We start from the raw sequence: 17,266 nt of genomic DNA, 5'->3' as shown, positions 1-17,266 counted from the left end.
GAGCAATAGAAAAAAATAGATAAATGAGGACAAGGCCACACTCTCCCTCCATAGTCAGAAGTTTCCGTCTGAGTACCAGTTTCTGGGGCTCACAGATGAGGAGAGTTGCTGTTGTAGTCAGGGCTTCCCATTGGCATCTGGTTGGCAACTGTGAAAAGAGTGTGAGACTAGATGGACCATTGACCTAAATCAGCAGGTTCTTATTTTCTCCCCAGTTTCAAAATGGGGATGAGTGGGATTTGCTTCAATTCACATTTCAACGTGTGCCCGCCTAATGTGTACTTCCCAAATGAATATCTGAGCTAAAACACACCTATAATTAGAAATTCACACTTCCACAAATTTGGTTGGCAATTTTAGTCTGAGCACTCTCTTGACAATCTTGCGATACTAAGGGTAGTAGACCAGTGGGTTCCTGTGCCAAATCTGTAATTCAGCAGAGGGGAATTAGCGTCTAAGTGCAATGAAGAATTTGGAACACAGGATGGAACAGGGAAAAAATTGCCTTAGGAATTTAGATTGAACAGCTTCTGTAGATCCAAGGTCAGTGTCTGGCCAAATCTGAGCCCCATATAATAACTAAGCTAGGGGTTTAGCTTTAAACACTTCAAGGGGTGATGGCATGTGATTGACACCTCTTTAGAAGAAATGATCAGCAAAATGCTTAAGACTGATTGCCATAAGCTAAGTCATGCCCATTAACATTCAGGGTGCTATTCTGAGGATGGCAAAGATTATAGATAGATGATTATGAAATTAGTAAATTGTACTGAAAACTAGAAAAAAAGAAACTGAAATGGACAGAGTGCTGTATACAACATTATAGTGTATACAACATTATAGAGTAGACCCATGGGAAAGGACGGACTTGAATTTCAATGGGTCTACTCCAGGCATGGCCAAACTTGGCCCTCCAGCTGTTTTGGGACTACAACTCCCATCATCCCTAGCTAACAGCACCAGTGGTCAGGGATGATGGGAACTGTAGTCCTAAAACAGCTGGAGGGCCAAGATTAGCCATGCCTGGCCTACTCTGTGCAGGATGGAACTTGGATACAACACAGATTCTCCCATGCACGGCAGAAGCACCCAGAAGCAGCAAGAAGGACCTTTTCTGAAGAATCAGGCTAGAAGCAATTAATTTTGTTTCCTCCTGACCCATGACAAGCAACATGAAAGGAGCAAGCAGGGTGTTGTCCCTTCTATTACACCGAGATTGTGATCTGGCATTGTAAACAAAGAAGTCTGGGTAATTACAGGGATTTCAAAGCATGGCCCTTCTGACAGCCTTGGGTCACTGATGAATGAGCAGCTTCAACCACAGTTCATTCCTAGGTGTTTACCTTGCAATGCTGGCATGGAGACTCCAAATAAAAAGGGGGCACCATTTTGGATTTAGGACAATTGCATCAAAGATTCCATAACCACATGAAATTTCTCAATATGGAGTCATGCTATTGATTCATCTAGAGCAGACCTGGGGCACCTGAGTTCTCCAGATGTTGGAAAATGCAAATGGACGCATGGCATTTAATATATACAACAGCTAGCTCATAAGGAGGAACGTCTCTTACTGATGAGTAAATGCAGCAGTCTTCCCCTTCCCCAATGAGAAGGGGAAGCTATTTAGATCAGGAGTGGGTAATCTAGATGTTTTTCTTAGAATCTAAGAATCTAACTCCCATCAGCCCCATCCAGCATGCCCACTCATCAGGGTTGGTGGGGACTGAAGTCCAGCAACATCTGGAGGGCCATAGCTTCCCCATCCTTGCCATAAACAGCTTGTGGTGGGATTATTTAAAGGGCCACCTATGTCTATATGAATTTGTGTGGGCCCACAGGGATCTTTCTTATAGGCTTATCACTAGAATCCATCCAATCCATGGTAGGCACAAGAGACATAACCTTTTCAGTGGTGGCTCCATCCCTATGGAACTCTCTCCAATGAAAGATATGTGTGTGTCCCTCTCCAATTGTTTTTGAATAGGTCTTAAATACCTTGTTTCCCCAAGCAATTCATATCCAAATATGGTTGCTGGTGTATACCAGTTCTGGAAAACCTGTGGCCCTCCAGTTTTGGTTGGTCTCCTAACTCCCATCAGCCTCAGCAAGCATGCCCAATAGCCAGCGATGGTGGGAGTTCTAGTTCAGCAACATCTGGAGAACCAAAATGTTCCCCACATCTGATCTATACTTTTATGTGTTGCTGCCTTTACCTATGGTAGCATTGTGTTAGATGGCTAATGTCTTGAATTAGTTCTGATGGTTGCCTCTGTGAAGAGCCTTGAGAGGATTTTTGACCCTCAAAGAGACTCTGTACAGAAATAAAGAAGCTGGAATTCTAGAATGATTTTTGCATGTGTTGAGGAAAAGGTTGGGGGGGGTATGATATTTCCATTTGTACTGCTCAGGGTATAAGGCAGGTTTGGGGAACCTTTGGCCATCCAGATGCTACCAAACTACAACTCCCATCTGCTCTAGAAATCACTGCTAAATGGCCAGGGATGATGAGAACTGTTGTTTAACAACATCTAAAGGGCCCAAAATTTCCCAAGCCTGTTATAAGCAATGGTTATAAGGTTTGCTCATGAGAAGAGAAGACTCCCTGGAAAAGACCCTGATGTTGGGAAAGATGGAGGGCACAAGGAGAAGGTGACGACAGAGGATGAGATTGTTGGACAGTGTTCTCGAAGCTACCAGCATGAGTTTGACCAAACTGTGAGAGGTAGTGGAAGACAGGAGTGCCTGGCATGTTCTGGTCCATGGGGTCACAAAGAGTCGGACACGACTAAACGACTAAACAACAACAACAATAATGTCTGCACCAGATTGACATCAAAGAATCACCTTTCCTCTTAAAGAGTTTATCAAAAGCAGAAGACCATTCAAGGAACTGCTGCGTTTTGAAAATAATTTTAAAATAACTTTTATTAACTGGCCAATCACATCAAATTAAATCACATCACATAAATTCCAAATTACAAAGCCAAATTTTTAAATTTTGTTGTTGCTGCGTTTTGGATCAGTTGAAGTTCCTGAGTTGTCTTCAAGGACAGTCCCACACAGAGCACATTGCAATAATCCAGTCTGGATTATTTTGAGGGCAGTTGGAGAAATTTCAGATAGAATCTCTTAGCGATTCCATGCAACTTTATCCATTTCCACTGGTCTTAGTGCATCAAGCATGGGTGTTCCCAAGTCGCAGTTGCTAAGCCTCTATTGAAAGCACAAAATTAGTGTGTTTCAGAGGAGTTCACCTGCATTGTCTCATCTGGAATAAAAACTGCTCGGAGAAGCTCAGCTGCCTTTGCAATTACTTCTAACTGCTGTAATTATGCTTATTAAAAATCCCAGTTTCTTTGTTTGAGTTGGTTCCTCCCCTGCTCCCACCCCAATACAAGCTACCTGGAGAAGTAGTTTCATACCATGACTCTCTTGTAGAACATGTCTCTGTGTCAGCGTCATAAGACACATAAAACCTCCTGAGGATTTCTGCTTGTTTGTTTGTTTAAAGGGGGAACTAAAGCCCAGAGCTGTGTTGTTGTTTTTATGAAGTTTTTATGAAGTTAAAACTGTAAAAAATGTCAGCTTTGATTACACAGTTTCAAAGCCTGCATGGGTCCAGTTTTAAAGCATCTGACTTGCATGCAGAAGGTCCCTGGCGTCTCCAGGTCTGGTTGGGAATGTATCCAATCTGAAACCCTGGTGAGTTGCTGTTGGCCAATACAAACCAAGCTAGATGAACCAATAATCTGACTTTGTATAAGGCAACTCCCCAAGTTTCTCTTTAAGTCAACCCTTCATCCAGAACCCTGGGGGATGGAATCGTATTGTATTTCTAGAAGAAGGACCGTTTTCCACGGGGTAGAACACATGCTTGGCTAGCAGAAGGCTCCAAGCCAGGTCAAATCCCCTGTAGGGTATCTTCAGGTAGGGCTAAGGATGTCTCTATTCTGAAACCTGGAGAGCGGCTGTTGGACAGTGTTGGGAATACACATTGGATGGACCAATGGGCCTGATAAGGCAGCCCATGTTGGCTTCTTACCCAAAGTTCACCTAGCTAGAAGGACATAATCTCTTCCCCATCTTTTACTGGGGAGCCACAACTTGCCCAGGGGTCTAGGCATGAATCCTCACCTGCCTGTACTTTTTAAAATGGGGTAAAGTTGTTTAGCAGTTCCTCCAATTATATATCAATAAATAAAACCATTTCCCCAATGCTTGGGACTCATGAGTCTGCTTTGCAGGTGTGTGGGCAGTAGGCCTTTGGTTTTATCCAGCGGAATTTTGGGGGAACAGGGAATTCCATATGTCAGCCTTGACCTGGTGGCCTTCCCTTCACTTGCCTTGGGCTTCGCTTGCCTATAATCTTCGTCAGGAGATAATGACCCTATCTGGGAGAGGTTTCAATTTCTTATTCTTTAGAACAAAGGAATCCCATGAAGCTTCACAAACACTCATTAAGGTTACACACATGCAAAGTGGTGCATTATATGGTGAGAGAGATTGTGGCCACACCTTCCTGCTGCATTGCTCAATATGCCCCATTTTACAATATTTTATAGCGTAATCCTATATTCATATACTGAGTAAGTTTAATTGGACTTCCTCCCAGTTGACTATAGCTTGGTTTGTGTTGTTATTTTTTTGTTCTTGTTTTTAGTATGTATTTTGAGTTTTTAAATTACATTTTTATGCTGTGAACCACCCTGAGATCTATGGATGAAGGGCAGTATACAAATTTTAGAAATAATGAACAAAGGTGTGGAATAGGAGGTTCGCATTTCATCGGAGCAATGTTGGAGGGTATGGGCTCAGGACACATGGCTGTATTGTGTTCAGGGATCTGCATCAGAATACACAGTTAGCTGCCCTCATACTTCTTTGTGTCAATGGAGTCCTCAGAACCCAGGGAAGCGTCCTAACCCAAGTCTCTGCAAACTGGGGGTGGCTAACCCATGTGCCTCTAGATGTTGCTGAGCCACAGGTGCCATCATTCCTGACCATTGGCCATACTGGATGGCTCTGATTTGAGGTGGAGTCCTAACCACACCTGGTTGGTTACCCATGAAATGATAGTTCAGAGATAAGCCTTCCATCACTACTAGGCTGCCTCAAGGTGCCTATCAGCCTACACTGTGCTTCTCCCCTGATAACCACATTGAACCAATGACGCGATTAGGTGCGCCCTCAATTAGCCAAATCATCCTCAGTTAAGTAATAGAATTTCTCTAATCCTTTTCTTTAAAAAAACCATCTGATATATATTGTCACTACATTTTGTGGGACTTAATTAGGTAGCACATGAATGCAGTATTCCACAAGCCTAGCCGGAGCTAAGTCCCATTCAATTAAATGTGGGATACTCCCAGGTAAGTGGGACCGTAGCTGCAACTTTCATCAGCTTATCAGTAATACCACTGAAGTTGCTTTGAAGTGGTTGAAATGCTGATGTGTAAGTGTAAATATTTCCCAATGTATTCAAGTCAATGGAAGGACATACCATGAGAGACAGTGGTGGTGCAGTGGTTAGAGTATTGGACTATTAGCTCAGAGAGCAGAGTTCCAGTCTCCACCCAGTTATGAAGTTCTCTGAGTGACCCTGAATCAGCCAGTATCTCAGCCTAAGCTATCTCATGGGGTTGTTATGAACATAAAGTTGAAAGAAAGAGAGTCATGCACACTTCCTTGAGCTCCTTGGAGTAAAAGTGGGACAATCATCAGCATTATACTACTACTGGAGAAAGAGAGGATAGGAACATTGTCAGATAAGAGACAACAGTGGATAGAAGGCCTCTTTCTGTCAGGAGTCCAGGTTCCCAGCTTGATAACGCAGTAAGCGTAGGTAATTAAAAAGGAGGATTTATTGCAAAAACAAACAGATAGCTCAGGACGGCTCCAACAAAGCCTCTGGCATCATTACTCAAGATGACCCTTCTGAAAACTATTTCCGGAGTCTACAGAAGATATTGAACTTACGACCCTTGTGTTTCTTCTTTTGCTTCCTATCTAGCAGCCCTCCCATCCACTGACTCTTCAGACTTAATGGATCAGCTCCAACCTCTTCCTGTTCTCAGAGGCTGTCTCTGAGTTTGTTCGTACCTTTTTGTGCTTCCTGTGAGCTTTGGCTGTGTTCTAGCCTGCTCTCAGCTACTGCCTTAGCAGCCTGCCCATCAAGGTCAGTCAGAGCTGAAGTCTGCAGCTGCCGGCTCTCCCCTTCCTGACTAACATCTAAGCCTCTCTGTTCCAGGCTGCTTTCTGCAGTTGGCTGCAAACCTTCGCTAGGAGCTGGCTCATTCCTGACACTTTCTAAGGATCATTGTCAGATGGCAGTGCATAGATTCCCCTTCTAATCAATGCACTCCTCCTATTGGAGCAGAAAAGACAGTGCACCAGAAGTCCAACGTGACCCAAAAGGCAAAATCTAAATACATATGATATCCTTGCTCAATTTTTATCTTGTGGCGTGCATCTCAGAAGGTAAACACTGGCAGCTGGGAGGATTTGTTCTTTCAAACAGATTTAGGCTGTAAGACTATCAGAATAGTTCAGCTGGATCACTCTACAGGGGGCAAGAAGGCAGTGGGCTCCCCTCACTGCATTCTTCTCAACAAGTGGAATTCAGAGGTAGAGTCCCCCAGAAACTGGAGATTTAAGTTACCATGTCCATGTGGCAGACCTGTCCTTATCCACAAATTTGTCTCATCTCCTCCTGACTCCGTGTAAGTCAATGGTTATACCTTCCTCACCACCATCAACAGCTCATCTCTTCTCTATCAACTGGGTTGCTGTGGGCGTTAAAGGAGGAGGAGGAGCATGTATGCCACGTTGAGCTCTTGGGGGAAACCAAATCAGATATAAATGTGAAAATTAAAACAAACAAACAGGATCCAATCTTATGAGCCTGGCCAGCATAAGGAGGTCCACAGATTACCTATGTTGCCTTAATCACCCAGTAGCTATTCTTTGTTCCTTTCTCAAAGCTTATAAGTCACGCAGCAACTCCTTATTCCCTGGGATGCTAGGAGGGAGGAAAAGAGATGTCACAAACAGGCCAGTGAACAAAAGTTGCTGCAAAGTATCTATGGCCCAACCCTCTGAGGAGGGAATCCCTCAAGCCAGATATCTCACAAAACCTCATCATCACAGGTGCTCCGCTCTCGATATTCCAGATCATTTGTTGTTTGGCAGATAGGCATTAAGCACAGCGATGATTCATTCCTCTCTCTCCCTCCCTCCCTCTCTCTCTCTCTCTTTTAAAAATGCTGTCATCTGACAAAGCCAGGGCAGGCATCTGAACATGACTTGATAAGCTGCTGTTGACAGGCATTCATATCCCATGACAAGGAACAAACCATTACAGGGATCTTGTGAAAGCACTTCAAAGATCCTTCTTTCCCTTTGCTGGGAATCCAACCAGTACCTCTCCCTGCCTTGAGGGTGTAATTATCTGCTGTTTTGCCTGCCTGGCAGAAAAAAGGGCAAGCAGTATTTATTACAATTACTCAAGGCTAATAGTGCAAGGCTTGTTTTGAAGAAGCAATGAAGAGTGGCAGAGATGAACGCGCTCTCTCTCTCTCCCCCCTCCAGTCCATCTCACCCCAGAAAAATGGAGTCCACTGAATATTTTAAGAAATTGTCATAATTTTAGCCTCTTGTTGCTTGGCTGCTCATTTCACACTATGAATAAATGCAGACCCCCCCCCCCAATGTTCTTATTTTCCAGGCACACTCCTGGATTTACATAAGCTGTCCCAGTTTCTGACTTGATCCCAGAATGTCCCACTTCTCCTTAGGAGGTCCCTATTCTCATCAGAGAAATGTTGGAGGGTATGGAGATACGCGATCCCTGATCCAGTTTAGTAACTATACAACCTTGAGAAGACATCTAAAGATAGCCCTGTTTAGGGAAGTTTTTAAATGTTTTGTTATGTTTTTATATATGTTGGAAGCCACCCATAGTGGCTGGGGCAATTCGTTCAGGTGAGTGGGGTATAAATAATAAAATTAATTAATATTGTTATTATTCGAGAATAGGATGTCCTTATTTTAGTCAGAGAAATGTTGGAGGGTGTGTAAGAGAGAGAGTGAGTAGCCATATTCACACCATACATTGAAAGCACTAATAACCCCTTCAGACAATAAGGTAAAGGTAAAGGGACCCCTGACCATTAGGTCCAGTCGTGGCCGACTCTGGGGTTGCGGCGCTCATCTCGCTTTACTGGCCGAGGGAGCCGGTGTACAGCTTCCGGGTCATGTGGCCAGCATGACTAAGCCGCTTCTGGAGAACCAGAGCAGCGCATGGAAATGCCGTTTACCTTCCCGCCGGAATGGTACCTATTTATCTACTTGCATTTTGACGTGCTTTTGAACTGCTAGGTTGGCAGGAGCAGGGACCGAGCAACGGAAGCTCACCCCGTCGTGGGGATTCAAACCGCCAACCTTCTGATCGGCAAGTCCTTGGCTCTGTGGTTTAACCCACAGCGCCACCCACGTCCCATGATGGCTAAAGTTCACTGCTATTGTTCAAGAAAGTTTCCTGGGAATACCAGCTACTGGGACTCACAACTGCGGAGAACTACCGCTGTGCTCAGGTTCTGCTTGCAGACTTTCCAAAGACCACTGTGAGAAGAGAATACTGTACAACAGGGGTCAGCAACCTTTTTCAGCCGTGGGCCGGTCCACTGTACCTCAGATCTTGTGGGGGGCCAGACTATATTTTGAAAAAAAAATGAACAAATTCCTATGCCCCACAAATAACCCAGAGATGCATTTTAAATAAAAGCACACATTCTACTCATGTAAAAACACCAGGCAGGCCCCACAAATAACCCAGAGATGCACTTTAAATAAAAGAACACATTCTAGTCATGTAAAAACACGCTGATTCCCGGACTATCCGCAGGCTGGATTTGGAAGGCAATTGGGCCGCATCCGGCCCACGGGCCTTAGGTTGCCTACCCCTGCTGTACAAGATGGGACCCTTCTCACCTAACCTAGTAAGGATCATCAGATGTTCACCTGTTAAGGATACCGTATCATCTTCGCAATAATTCACTATACTTAAAATTAACCTGTTTTAAAAGGTTTATCTAGAATTACAAAACCATACAGAACCTCACTGCGCCTTGTCCAAATCTGTCAAATCAAACGCAGTCATCCAGATGATTAAATCAGTATTACAGGCTTCGGGCTGTGACTTATTTGTTTTTCTTTCCTAATTGGCCTTCCGATACATGGGTTTATGTCAATTGCACAACCTGCCGTTTCATCCCAGGATGATTTAATTATTTCCTGGGTTCAGGTGTATGTGTGTAAGGCTTGGAAGTTTCAGCAGAAAGAAAGAGGAAACCACACAACCATGATATCAGTATTGTAGTCCTCACAACCATAGGATAGCATCCAGGGACTCAGCTACGTTAGTCAAAAGCAACACTTTGAATGCGTTATAAACATGCAATGCCAGATGGCGCCAGAGAGCAAACAAATTTTCTATGTGATTTTTACATAGGTTTTCCCCCCCTTTCTTTTGTGATAACTATTTAATTTCTGACTTATTTATAGCGGGGGGGATTTTCTGTGTGTAGATCCACCCTATGTCATTCCTATCATTTGGAATGTCATGGGGTTCTCCATACCTTACATTAGAGAGGTGGCCTCACTCACAATGTAATATTGTAATTATGGTGAAATTAGCACATCATTTAAAATCTAGAAAAGGACTATAATTTTCAGCCTGTTTTTTTTTGGTAAATATAGATTGGCATCATTTTATTACTTATACAGCCAATAGTACATTTTCCATACAACCTCACATATTTGGCATTTGACTTGACTGACATGTAATATTCTGGAGTTTTTTAAAATTTCAGATGTCACTCCTGGTGTAGCCAGTGTAGACAATGGCGATCTAGATGGACCCAAGGTCTCACTCAGTTTAAGGCAGCTTCTTATGTCCCCAAATATCTAATCAGAAAATCAGCCCGTCCTTCAGATAGTCTCATACTGTCTCAGACTCTGCCGTAAATAACCAAATAGTGGGAAGATAAAAGACTGTTTATGTATGCAACAACTGTGGCAAGAATTCTTTTAGCCCAAAAATGGAAACAACAAGAAGTACCAACGAAAGAAGAGTGGCAGATGAAGATGATGGACTTTGCAGAACTGGCGAAGCTGACAGGGAAAAATCCCAAAGCAGCACGATCAAGTATTCCAAAAGGACTGGAGTAAATTTATACGATAGTTGAAAGATTGTAAGCAATTAACATCACTAACAGCGTTGTCTGAAGACTTGTAATGAGAAATTTTCTGTTTTTCTATTTTTATTTACATTTTGAGCTATTTTGTAATGAGTGTAATTAGAACTGGGAAACGTACAAAATGCAATGAAGGTTAATTTTGAAAGCCATGAGGTGGGAGGGAAGGAAGTCGACAGGCTCTAAAGAGCCAGAGTATATATAACACCAAATAATATACAGGCAACTCCCTGTTTGTGCAAGGGTTGCGTTCTGGGTCATTGTGTGTTTGTGAAATCAAGCGTCATCAAAATACCCATTGAAGAAGCCTGCAAGCACCCCATTTTGGCCCTTCCCCATTCTGTCCCTTTTTGTGACGTTTTGGGGTCACTTCCAGGTTTAGTGTGATTTGTGTGTGTGTGTGTGTGTGTGTGTGTGTGTGTGTGTGTGCAGGGTGTGTATCAGACACACCCAAAACGGTCACTGCCTGCATTAGTAGTAGTCATAGTATTGATGGTAATAACAAACTCACTGACAATTATATCATTTTTTACCCAAGAAATCCCAAAATTGGGGAGATGCCAAAAATCTAATCAGAGTTTCTCTTAAAGAAAGGTGGTGAGTGGTTGGTTGGAAGACCCTGAGTGAGATGCAGGGAAAGCAAGGTCCCAGGGTGAGAGACTGGGAGAAGAAAGGGAAGCTCCTAGGTGAGAGCTGGGAGGGTCTACCTCTTTCTGTGCATAGCTGTCAACTTTTCCATTTTTTTTAAGGGAAATTCCCTTATTCTGAATAGGATTCCTTGCAAGAAAAGGGAAAAGTTGACAGCTATGTTTCTGTGTGTGACAAGGGTTAAGGGCTATGGACTCTGTATTTTCTTTCTTTCTTTCTTTCTTTCTTTCTTTCTTTCTTTCTCTCTCTCTCTCTCTCTCTCTCTCTCTCTCTGTGTGTGTGTGTGTGTGTGTTTTTGTTTTTATGTAGATTAGCTCCTTTTATTTCATTATATTAGGAAAAAACTTTAATAAAATATTATGGGTGAGGGAACAAAATACAGAAAGCAGGTGTGAATAAACTTGACCCTCCAGATCAGGGGTAGGCAACCTAAGGCCTGGGGGCGGAGTCTGAAACCTGAAGCGTATGTAACCTGAAGCGTATGTAACCTGAAGTGTATGTAACCCGAGGTACCACTGTACTAGCAACAATGAGAAGGTCCCGCTCCCGTAGCAAAGCTTTAAAAAGTGGAAATGTGCTGCTACCTTGTGGAAGATGAGAGTACTCCTCAGCACTTGTATTTTTATTATAAACACAAGTGGAACCTGTAAACAAAGTGTCAAGCATGCAGTGTCTCTCTCTCTCTCTCTCTCTCTCTCTCTCTCTCTCTCTCTCTGTGTGTGTGTGTGTGTGTGTGTGAACTTTCCAGGAAGCATTTCTGAAGCCCTCAGCCACCTTCCCTGGCTTCCCACACGTCCTATTCTGAAAAAGCATAAATGGAGGGGCTGCGGTGTTTTGCTTTCCCCAGTATTAACTGAAGCACAGACACCCAGGAAGGATAAAGCATACAGACCACTGCTGAGATGATTTCTAGAACTGAGTTAAAACAGTGAAGAGGGTTAGAGCACCTTCACTGTTTAGGGAAGACTAAGGGTTGTATCCCACCAAGTTCTACTCAAAGCAGACCCACTGAAATTAATGAGTCAATCATGCCCATTAATTCCAACCAGTCTACTCTGAGTAGGACTAGCATGGTCTACAACCCTACATTCTCCAAGGTTTTGGGGGGGTGGATACCTAAAACTGTGCTATAAAACAAATCATCAGAATTTGGAGGATATTAGAAGTTAATGCAGTTCATGGCCAGCAGGAGCCAATGATGCCTACTAAGAACTTGATGTTATGGATCAGAGCCTCTAAGAGTCTGAGGGATGCTATGGAGACAAAAGGCTCGTCCGTCTAAAAATCTACCTTGTGTGTTACTTGCACCATCATTTTTTTGCAGATGAACCACAAGATGTTTCTACTGACTTTACGACAGACAGATTCATGTCAGGCAAAAACCCCATTTCCTGCTAATTAGCAGAAACACAAAAAAACGGTTTTCGGATTGGTTACATGGCAACTTGCCTGGCAGTGTAGTGACGTAAGATATGACAGCCACCCTCAACCTGGTGCCTTCCAAATCTTGTTGGCCTGCAGCTCCCATCAGCCAAAGGCTGGGGTACAATCAGGCAGATGGCTTCTCAACAGCCTTGGGGGTAGCTGGTGCAAATGTCTTTGTCTGAGAGGAGGAGGACCCTACATACAGTGGTACCTCGGGTTAAGAACTTAATTCATTCTGGAGATCCGTTCTTAACCTGAAACTGTTCTTAACCTGAGGTACCACTTTAGCTAATGGGGCCTCCTGCTGCTACCATGCCACCGCCACGCAATTTCTGTTCTCATCCTGAAGCAAAGTTCTTAACCCGAGGTACTATTTCTGGGTTAGCAGAGTCTGTAACCTGAAGCATCTATAACCTGAAGTGTCTGTAACCCGAGGTACCACTGTATTGAGTTGGGATGGCTTCCCATTACCCTCCCCCATTCGTAAGTGTAATACCATAAGAAGGGCCTGATAGATCGGGCCAATGGTCCATCAAGTCCAGCATCCTGTTCTCACAGTGGTCAGCCAGATGCTTGTGGTGACCCCTCAAGGAGCACCTGAGCATGAGAGCACTCTCCCCTTCTGAGGTTTCCAAAAACTGGTACTCAGAAGCATTACTACCGCCAACTGTGGAGGCAGAGGAAGGCCATCTTGGCTAGTAACCATAGATAGCCTTATCCTCCATGAATTTGCCCTACCTTGTCCACTGTCGCTTATTCCAAGTGTCTTCCCTAAGCCTTTTAACCAGGGAAGACTTTAGCAGAATGCCCCATAGATTCCACTTGGGCCCTTTTTTCCATCCTGTGACCACTTAACTTGGGAGAAAACCCAGCAGAACACAAGAGGATTTGCTCCTGAGGGAACATCTGTAGGATCCTGCAGTTACCATAATGTGTTTCAAGCTATTTCATTGTATCAAACGCCAATAGCATAACTCCACTCCCTAAAATTGAAACGAAGCAAAGGCATGTCACTTATCCCAGTGCTTGTTATTCACAGGACAGGACAGAAGGAGGCAGAAGCAAGCCTGTTTCTTTGTTATTCTCATTTATTTTGAATCAGCTGATGCATTTATTTACTTCTGCTAGTGATATGCACAGCCCTTTTCAAAGGACAAGAAGGTAGGGTCTCCATCCCAAGGACTTTCCCATCTAACATTCAGCACAAGGGACACAAAGGAGCACTTGAAGCAATCCATCATTCTTGCATGCTTCATTGTATATCTTCACATGTGTAAAAAGCCCAGAAACTTTAAAATCTAAACAAGGAGTCTGGAATATCCATGGGGTGGTGGTGGATAGGTTTCTCTGTGGCTACACCTCTGTACAGATATCCTTTTTCTTCTCCCACTAACCTTGTGGTTCCCAGTGAGGACTATGGCTCAGTGGTAGAACATATTTGTAGCTTGCAGAAGGTTCCGTGTTCAATTTCTGGTACCTCCAGGCAAGGCTGCGATTTGTACCCTGTCTGAAAACCCCTGGAGAGCCACAGGTGATAAACATAAACAAAACCAAGCTTGATGGACCTCGGTATAAGGCCAGGCCAGATTATTTTAAGTAGCACACTTTCAACTGGAATTATGCATGGTTAGCATTTCTGGTGGGGAGTGGGAAATAAGACTTTAGAAAGATTGTCCTTTATAGATTGTTTTCACTGGATGTTCCTGCCCAGTTAGACTCTTATATACCTGTATGAGAGGAGAGGTGGCTTTCTTCGAAGAGTGTAAGATTTTCCATGAGTGGCTTTTCTTCCCTTAAAAGACTCAGAAGTTGGTAAGGAGGAATGAACAGCCCTGCGTGGCCAAGAACTTATGTCACACAGGGAACCATAGCAGGGTTGATGTTTAGCAGTGGCTATCTCTTTGGAAGCATTCGGAATTACTGGAACAACCACATGGATGGATGGCGGTGTTAACATAACATCTGAGTTGCGAAGCTGGGAGGAATGTGTGACACTGAGTCTGTAGCGAGCCATGTTGGTGGAATAACCAGAAGGATCTACAATGACAGCCACAACAAAAATGCAGGGAATTAGATTACCAGTATATCATTTCTATAGTGTTTTTCTTTTAAAGTATTTTTTTTTAAAGGAAGGTTGTTTAAGATGAAGAAAAATTAGAACACAATAGAGGTGACATCATAGAAGTTTGTAATATTATGCATGGCATGGATAGAGAAAAGAAGAAGAAGAAGTTAGGAGCTGAGAAATACAGATCATAGGAGATTAGGAACTGCTTAAAGAACAGAAGAAGAAGAAGAAGAAGAAGAAGAAGAAGAAGAAGAAGAAGAAGAAGAGGAAGAAGAAGAAGAAGAAGAAGAAGAAGAAGAAGAAGAAGAGGAAGAAGAAGAAGAGAAGAAGAGGAGGAGGAGTTGTTGTTTGGATTTGATATCCTGCTTTATCACTACTCAAAGGAGTCTCAAAGCGGCTAACAATCTCCTTTCCCTTCCTCCCCCACAACAAACACTCTGTGAGGTGAGTGGGGCTGAGAGACTTCAAAGAAGTGTGGCTAGCCGAAGGTCACCCAGCAGCTGCATGTGGAGGAGTGGAGACGCGAATCCGGTTCCCCAGATTACGAGACTACTGCTCTTAACCACTACACCACACTGGCTCTCATGTGTCTCCTCCTTGAGAGGTCCAGAGGGTGACAGCTCATGAATGGGACCTTCTACCACTCTTAACCACTACACCATGCTGGCTCTCACTCTCTGCTCCCTGTGATTCAGGGGCATCCAATGAAGTTGAACACTGGAAGGTTCGGGACAGTTATGGCTTCTTTGATTCCCACAGAATCATAGAACTGAAGCGTTGGAAGGGACCCCAAGAATCATCAAGTCCAACGCCCCTGCAATGCAGGACTATGCAGCTGTCCCATACGGTGATCAGACCTGCAACCTTGGCACTGGTTAAACTATGGAATTTGCTCCCGCAGGAGGCAACAGTTGGCTCCAACTTGGATGGCTTCAAAAGAGGATTAGACAAATTGATGGAGGAGGAGAAGGGTATCAGTGGCTACTGGACATAATGGCTAAGCTTTGCCTCCACAGGCTCTTCATATGTTTTGAAACACAATGGGCAAATTGCCCTCACACATTATGCAGGTTCTCAGTCATCTGTGCTATATAAGCTGTTCAACAAGCTGAAACGCTATGAATCACCAATGCTGTTCTTTATTCCTTTCTGCTCTTTCATGCTATTTCTGTCTGGGGTTTACCACTGCACAATTATTATTTATACACCACCCATCTAAATGGGTTGCCCCAGCCTCTTTGGGCAGCTTCCAATAAATAAATATAAATATATATAAATTAAACATTTAAAAATCTTTCCTATGCAGGGCAGCCTACAGATGGCTTGGGGGGGGGCGGGAATCACATAACTCCATACCATCCAACATTTCTCTGGTGGAAGTAGGGATGTCCTACCAAACCCTCCAGCTTTCATTGAAAATTCCAATGAAAATAGGGCCGTCCTAAGGAAAAGAAGGTGGCGCTGTGGGTTAAACCACAGAGCCTAGGGCTTGCCAATCAGAAGGTCGGCGGTTTGAATCCCCGCAACGGGGTGAGCTCCCGTTGCTCGGTCCCAGCTCCTGCCAACCTAGCAGTTCGAAAGCACTCAAAGTGCAAGTAGATAAATAGGTACCGCTCCAGCGGGAAGGTAAACGGTGTTTCCGTGCGCTGCTCTGGTTCGCCAGAAGCGGCTTAGTCATGCTGGCCACATGACCCGGAAGCTGTACACTGGCTCCCTCGGCCAGTAAAGCAAGATGAGTGCCACAACCCCAGAGTCGTCCACAACTGGACCTAATGGTCAGGGGTCCCTTTACCTTTACGGAAAAGCAGGGCATTCCGGGAACAAATGAGAAACCGGGACAGCTTCTGTAAATCCAGGACCATCCTTGGAAAATAGGGACCCCTGGAGGATCTGCAGTAACTAAACAGAGCCCTGTTGGATCAGACCAAAAGCCTATCCAGTCCAGTATACTGTTTTCACAGAGGTCAACTGGATGCTTGTGGGAAGCTGACAAGCAGGACCAGAGTACAACAGTGTTCTCCCCACTTGTGATTTGTGCCAACTGATATTCAGAGACACATTGCCTCTGACAGTGGAGGGAGAACATGGCCATTTAGTCAATGTTAATCCTTGACCAGTTCTAAAGTGCAGGCAAGAAAGAAAAACAATTTAGAGTCTTACCTAGTGATTGAAGAGAAGCGGGTTACATCTGTTCCAGCCAAATTGCTTGCTGACTTAGGAATGACAGACACATATATACAGCCATGAATAATAACACACCATCTAAAGGAGGGCTCTGAGCACAACCCAAATTGCTCTAAATTAATGTTTTCATCTTCTTTGCTGCTGTTAGCTCATCCCCCGCAGAATGATGTTTAGACTCCTGCCCAATGTGTATAATTTTGTAATGGAACGAGCTGGAAACAGACCAGCAACCTTCAGTCTCCAAACTCCAGGATGCGTTTAACTGAGTGATCTGTCTCTGACCTCAGATACTGCCTTCAACCATGAACGATGAGCATAGCTATCATGACTGGCAGCCATTGAAAGCCTGGTTCTCCATGAATAGGCTTATCACCCATGAAAAAAGTACACAAAGGTGACCTGCATCCAAGTGTGTGTGAATGTGTGAATTTCCTACAGGTTGGTTGCAGTGGCATAGCATGGTTTGCCAGTGCCCGGGGTGACACAGAGGGGTGGGTGGGAAACGGATGGAGTACACATGCACATTCAACTGCCTAATGGCATCTGTGTCACCCAGGAGATCACAGCCGCAGAGATAAGAAAATAAGAGTCTTTCCATTGTCTAGAAAGGTCACTTCCTGGTTCTCATGGAGAAACCGTTTACAATAGAGCCCAGCGATGGTAGTGAACAGCTGTACTGAGGCAG

The 17,266-nt window shown here is 44.0% G+C and overlaps 2 long non-coding RNA genes across 3 annotated transcripts in view; both read right to left on the bottom strand.

Annotated features, from left to right (window-relative positions):
* LOC310751943 overlaps positions 1-17,266 on the bottom strand; it is a 414,687-nt gene that overhangs the window by 305,323 nt on the left and 92,098 nt on the right. The gene's annotated exons all lie outside the window — the stretch shown is intronic.
* Positions 13,394-17,038, bottom strand: LOC310752019. Its single transcript, XR_014542794.1, has 2 exons — positions 16,558-17,038; positions 13,394-14,366 (listed from the first exon to the last, which is right to left on the bottom strand). It is a non-coding gene; the product is annotated as an uncharacterized lncRNA (long non-coding RNA).

The sequence above is a fragment of the Podarcis filfolensis genome (assembly GCF_964270895.1).
Source record: "Podarcis filfolensis genome assembly, chromosome: 16".
NCBI classification, from domain to species: Eukaryota; Metazoa; Chordata; class Lepidosauria; order Squamata; family Lacertidae; genus Podarcis; species Podarcis filfolensis.
Note: the sequence above shows the minus strand (reverse complement) of the source record. Positions and strands in the feature narration are given on the sequence as shown.